The sequence below is a fragment of the Heloderma suspectum genome, chromosome 4 (assembly GCF_057233095.1).
Source record: "Heloderma suspectum isolate Gila_16-S chromosome 4, 16-S_ref, whole genome shotgun sequence".
Taxonomy (NCBI): Eukaryota; Metazoa; Chordata; class Lepidosauria; order Squamata; family Helodermatidae; genus Heloderma; species Heloderma suspectum.
This window is the reverse complement of record NC_139461.1, coordinates 297,055,764-297,062,281: the sequence shown is the minus strand read 5'-3', so window position 1 is coordinate 297,062,281 and position 6,518 is coordinate 297,055,764. Positions and strand designations below refer to the sequence as shown.

Below are 6,518 nucleotides of genomic sequence, written 5' to 3'. Positions count from 1 at the left end.
TCAGGGAACTGTAGAGGTTAAAAAACAGTATGGAAGAGAGCAATCCTATGTCCCCTAGACACCTCCTGCTCGGCACAGGATACTCATAAGCCTCTGAGTTCTGAGGCTTACAAGTACCCAGGGCAGATCCCATAGGACTGCACCCTAAATGGCATTTAGAAAAAAAAGTGAGAAACTCTTACATGTATGTACGTATGTGCCTGCAAGCTCTTTACTGTAAAACAGTGTCCAAACAAATAGGCTAGAAGCTCCTATTTCTTGAAAGTAGCAATTTATCCAAGTTAAGCTACCTGTTAGTAGCCTAGGTTCTTCAGAAATCATTTGTGAGAAAAAGAGAGAAGTGGATCTCCCATACAAAAAGATAGTACGTCTAACTATGCCCTGTCTAAAGATCAGCACCTTGATGTACTATGTATTCAATCAAAGAGGCCAATGTTTTTAATGGGGACAACCCATTAGCAGAGAGAATTTACACAAGCTCGCATAAGAGTGTATAGATCTGTGAACTTATTTGTTTATTCTTATATAAGAATATAAGAATAAATTTTTTTGAACCGCCCAGAGAGCTTTGGCTATTGGGCAGTATAGAAATAAATAAATAAATAAATAAATAAAATAAGCTCAATAACCAATTGACTCATTGACCTAGTTCTGATGTCACGGCCAAACTATGGCTTAGCTGTCATAGCTGTGCCACGCTTTTGTGCAACGTCTCCTCCTCCTTCTCCTCACGCACCAATTCCCTTTCTCATTTCCTGATTCACAGTAACTACAGTTTGCCATTATGTCCAAATCTGGTTACAATTACGGCAAACCATAGTTTGCCCCCAGATCAGAATTGGAAAATAAGGTTAGTTACAGTTCTGGTTCAGAGGCAAATTATGGTTTGTGGTGACTACAGCTTGCCCAATTATGTTACAACAGCAAATAGCTATTGCAAACTAGGAAATGAAGGAGAGAACCAGAGCACAAGGCACAGCCCCAATACTCAAAATAATGATTTGCCCAAGACATCCTAACCAGACCACTGCTTGCATAAGGCATCAGTCTTCAGTGTTATCTCAGAAGAAGCTACAATTGTATGTAGGGTGACACCTTATTGCAAAGGGTGATACCTGCACCCTTTGCAATAAGCTATCTGGATATACAGAAGATATTCAAAAAGAGATTGCAGATTTCTTAGCTAGGACAGAAATGGCTCCCTAGCTACCTATTTCAAATGCAAACAATTTATTTCTGCCATTTCCCATTTTTCCTCCATTTGCTGAAACTGAAATAGCCTTCCAGTATCTTATATGTAGGCTGCAGCTTTAGCTTAATTGTCAAATCAATATTTCCCAAATCTTTTATTAACAGACCCATTATTGTAATAATCTCTGTTCCCCTGGCCACACAGCTGCACATCCATGAATGTCTTGGGCTCTGCTGTCTCCAACACCCTATGCCAGGAGTGGGCAGAAGGAAGACTGGAATCTACTTGTAAATCTCTGGGTGATTTGCAGGATATCACCAAGAGTTTCTGACTCTCAAATAGCAACAACCCAAAGCTTTCCCACCCCTAACTACGATGCTAAAAAAGGCCAGGAGTGTGTGTGACCAGGAATGGATCGTTGTGTGATAGAACTTGGCTAAAGAACCAAGCTCACATCACAAATTCCTGGACATCTCCTTCCTTAGTTGTTGGAATATGTCTACCTGTCTGAGCCACTATTTTGCACACAGCTCTAGTTGCTAGATGTGAGGTTCTATCAAAAAATAAAGTAGATCCTGAAGTCTGTCCACCCCTGCCCTATGCTAACAGCCTGGTAGCCCACAACTTATTTTTAGGTTAACAGTAGCTGAGGAAGATCATGTCCTTAAGGCATTCAGACCTAAATGTTAGTAATCTTTCTGGAAAATTAGTCTTCCCTGTGATTCACCAGGGACAGCTATCTCCATCTTATAGTATCAATATGTGCTGAAAATAATGTTTTGTTCTAGTAAAATATGGATGCTTAAGGAAGTTTACAGAACATGCTTCAGTCATGGGACTGGCTAGGCTTTCTTCAGGTGCTGTAAACAAAGATTTAATGACAACCTTTTCTAATGCCACAGTACATTCCCATCCCTTTTCATTTAACATACAAGCATTTATTTATCTGATACTCAGCTACTGCATCGTAGAATAATAAAACCCATTTCGGAGTAAATAGGATGACAGAGCAAATTATTACAATTAGTACTGAGGGCTACAGAACAAATTCTAAAGCCAATCATTTAAATTCCAACCAAAGGAAATAAGCATCTTTGATTCATTTCAATATACCAAATAATTTAGAAAACCATTCCTATTTTATTTTTCTCTCCTGTTTGATCATTTGCTAAGGTGAAACAATACAAAGGCTGACCTCAGTAAGACACCCTTTGCACTACAGTTTAAAGAAAATATTGTTTATGGCACTTGCTGTCTCCTCAACCAGTGTCATTTTAAAATGTATATACTTCCCATACTAATTCTATAAACAGTCTTCATGTAAGGTGAATCTCATAAAGTATTATTCTGATGATTTTCCTAGCAATTAAATTTAATCAGTTCTTTCAAAGGGAAAGCAAATTTAATGTGTTCTGCCTTTTCCAAATGAGCTGCACAAACAAGATGCTTCCTGCAATTTAAAAAAAAAATGTGGATAAAAGGCAGTTTGGAGCTATTTTTGTACTGCAAACTGCTTTGCAGTGCCGGAAAAGAGTTAACCGTCCTTAGCTTACATACCACACATAAACAAGCATGTTTTTCTACAAACACAACAACCTCCTTGGTCCATATTTCAAAGTGTGTGAGACTCAACTGAAGGATGGTAGAAATACTGATGACAGAACCCTATTACAGATTTTTTGTGAAGATGCTGTACCAGAGAAAACCTATTCTTGTATCTCATGCTAACAGTTGCTGAATTAAAATACCCACAAGTTAAATAACCTGCTTTATCCTTTAGACTCTCGTCAAATCTCTAAGCACAGAAATTAACAACAAAGCTCTTGCTAACCTTTTGATGAACAAGTCCATAGGCCAGAGGAGTGCTTCAGGTTTCTCTGGAAAAGTGGTACAATATAAAGGATCCTGGATCTTCTTTTTGATTCTTGTCTGGCTTTCTTTTTTTAATGTATAAAACCCCAATGAACAGAAGGTTTTGTGGTGGGTGGTGGCTTTGGGGTGAGGAGGGAAGAAGAGGGCTATTTCAACCCACACTTCGTGTGGGGAAGAGTTTTTATGACTCTAGCTGGTAATATGGTTTTCCTGCTAGAGTGTCTGCACTACTGCAGCTCTGTGTGGGCGTAAAGGAATGACACGACTGGGTTTCAAACCATTAGAGCAACATTTGCAAACAGATAAAAAAACCGAAACCATCAGGTACAAATGAAAAATTCATTTCCCCCCTCTTTCTTTTTTTTTAAAGACACAGGAGAACTAATAAGCCCTTCAGTCCTTCAAAAGTCTCCTTCTAGTCCTGTAAAGCACGAGTAGTAGCTGGAATATATTGGAATAGCCTTCATTACTTTCTTACAATAAATATTTTATGAATTACTTCTATGACCACTTTGTAAAGGGGTGTCGTGCTCTGGATCGAGCCTCGTCTGTTTTATTTTGGCCACCTAATGCGAAGGGAAAACTCACGGAAAAAGACCCTGATGCTGGGAAAGACTGAAGGCAAAAGGAGAAGGGGACGGCAGAGGATGAGATGGCTAAATAGCATCACCGATGCAATGAATATGAACTTGAGCACGCTCCGGGAGAGAGCGCAGGACAGGAAGGCCTGGCGTGCTATGGTCCATGGGGTCACGAAGAGTCGGACGCGACTTAATGACTGAACAACAACAGGGAGCAACGGAATAGAGTAATCAAGCTGGCAAGCAAATGGTCAAGCACACAGGTTTCAGTCCAAGGAAGTTTAAGCTAAGGCAGGAGTGGTAAAAATCCAGGCAGAGGTCAGAACACAGGGAGTCAGGCAGGCAACAAGGATCAGGCAGCAGCAGGAGTAGTCAAGAACAAGCAACAGGTCAAACACAGTAAATCAGTCAGGTACGTTACGTAGTCTAGAAGCGGGATTGTTGAGCAGTCCAAAAGATAAGGAAACAGAGCATCAGTCACAGGGCACAATTCAGGAGGCAACATACACGGCAGAGGTTGGATAGACCTAGTTGTGCCAACACTGTGGGTTTCCAGTAAAGGCTTTTAAGCCTAAAGCCAGCCAGACCCCACCCAGAGCTCAGCTGCAGCAATAAGAGCTCCCTTTCCAGAGCCTACTCCTGAGGAGCCCTTTTCTGGAGACAAGCACTCCTTTGCACAGGAGGCCTGCTAGCCTGTCACTTGAGGTGATGACACTCCTGGGGATCAGGGGGTGGCTCAACCTCTGCCTCAGAGGCAGAGTCCCTTTCTCCTGACAGGGATGGCCCTGCAGCCACTTCCCCTGAGGGTTCAGGCTCCTGTGGGTGCGGTGGCAGTCCTGGTCTGGGGTACCCTGGGCTTCTGGGGCCTCTAGCTCCTCCTTTGAGGTTTCCTTCAGTCAGAGCATAACATGAAGTTCAATACAGCATATCAATCATTTGTTGCTTTAGGTTCTCTGTAATCATAATAATCTATTTATTAATACCAATATCACATCTTTGAGTGCTGTCGCTTATGTAACCAAACCCACACACAACAGGAAGTATCAGCAGACTCAAAGTAACCTCGAGGTATGCAGACATACAAAAAAAACCCCACCAAAATACCCTTTAGAGAGTAGAAAACAAAGGTGAGCAACCCTCACAAAAACAGCCCAATGAAGACTAATTATGCTCAGTGACCACAGACTACTGACTGTTGAGAGGAAAAAATCTGAAAACCAGAAGGGGTGGGGAGATGGAGTGGTTGGAATCCTGAACAGGGAGCACTCCACAATGCAACACGCACACGGCCCCACTTGTACACACTAATAGTGATCCCAATTGTCTTGAGTGCTAGTCCTCATGTAGGCAAAACAGCACAATCCACGCAGAAAAAACCATCAGTGGGCTTGGGGGAATCTGAAGGTTTGCAAAAGTACAAAACATCTTTTTAAAAAACCAACAGTTCGGAAGAAAGCCCAATGAGGCCTCAGCATGCCCAGCGGCCTGACAATTGGGGAGGGGGAGGAAAAACAGGAAAGAGGGGGAATGGAAGAGAGAATCTTGGAAAAGGGAAGGGTTCCTGCCAGCCAGCTATGAACAGGAACTCTCTATACTGCAACATTTTGTTGCAGCATGTCCCACTTGTAATGCAACTTAGCAATTGTTCACAAAGGTTAACTATTTATTGTGGATTATAAAACAACACTTTAACGTTTTGACCAAATGCGTAAAACCCTGGTCGTTCTTCTATAACTGTAACAGTACATATACAAAGAGGATATATGTTAATATTGTCTGTGTATACATGGACAGAATGGCCAACAGATTGGAAAAAATCAACCTATATCCCCATACCAAAAAAGGGAAGCACCAAAGAATGTTCAAACTATCGAACACTGGCACTTATTTCACATGCCAGTAAGGTAATGCTCAAGATCTTGCAAGGTAGACTCCAGCAATTCATGGAACGAGAATTGCCAGATGTACAAGCTGGGTTTTGAAAAGGCAGAGGAACTAGAGGCCAAACTGCCAATATCTGCTGGATAATGGAGAAAGCCAGGGAGTTTCAGAAAAACATCTATTTCTGTTTTATTGACTATTCTAAAGCCTTTGACTGTGTGGATCATCACAAATTGTGGCAAGTTCTTGGTGGGATGGGGATACCAAGTCATCTTGTCTGCCTCCTGAGGAATCTGTATAACGACCAAGTGGCAACGGTAAGAACAGACCACGGAACAACGGACTGGTTTAAGATTGGGAAAGGAGTACGGCAGGGTTGTATACTCTCACCTTACCTATTCAACCTGTACGCAGAACACATCATGCGATGTGCTGGGCTTGATGAAGCCAAGGCTGGAGTTAAAATCGCTGGAACAAACATTAACAATCTCAGATATGCAGATGATACCACTTTGATGGCTGTAAGCGAGGAGGAGCTGAGGAACCTCATGACGAAGGTGAAAGAAGAAAGTGCAAAAGCTGGGTTGCAGTTAAACCTCAAAAAAACCAAGATTATGGCAACCAGCTTGATTGAGAACTGGCAAACAGAGGGAGAAAACATGGAGGCAGTGACAGACTTTGTCTTTCTAGGCGCAAAGATTACTGCAGACGCTGACTGCAGCCAGGAAATCAGAAGACGTTTACTTCTTGGGAGGACAGCAATGACAAAGCTTGATAAAAGAGTGAAGAGCAGAGACATCACACTGACAACAAAGGTCCGCATAGTTAAAGCAATGGTATTCCCCGTAGTAACCTATGGCTGCGAGAGCTGGACCATAAGGAAGGCTGAGCGAAGGAAGATAGATGCTTTTGAACTGTGGTGCTGAAGGAAAATTCTGAGAGTGCCTTGGACTGCAAGAAGATCAAACCAGGCCATACTCCAGGAAATCAAG

At 42.1% G+C, this 6,518-nt stretch overlaps 1 protein-coding gene across 2 annotated transcripts in view; it reads right to left on the bottom strand.

Moving 5' to 3' along the window:
- ZNF831 (zinc finger protein 831) overlaps positions 1–6,518 on the bottom strand; it is a 127,905-nt gene that overhangs the window by 74,282 nt on the left and 47,105 nt on the right. The window contains exon 1 of one of the 2 annotated variants that reach the window (XM_084854296.1): positions 3,024–3,308. The exons of the other annotated variant lie outside the window; for it this stretch is intronic. The gene's annotated coding sequence lies outside the window, so the exon portion shown is untranslated. Of the gene's footprint in view, positions 1–3,023; positions 3,309–6,518 lie in introns of those variants that run through there. 2 annotated transcript variants of the gene reach the window in all.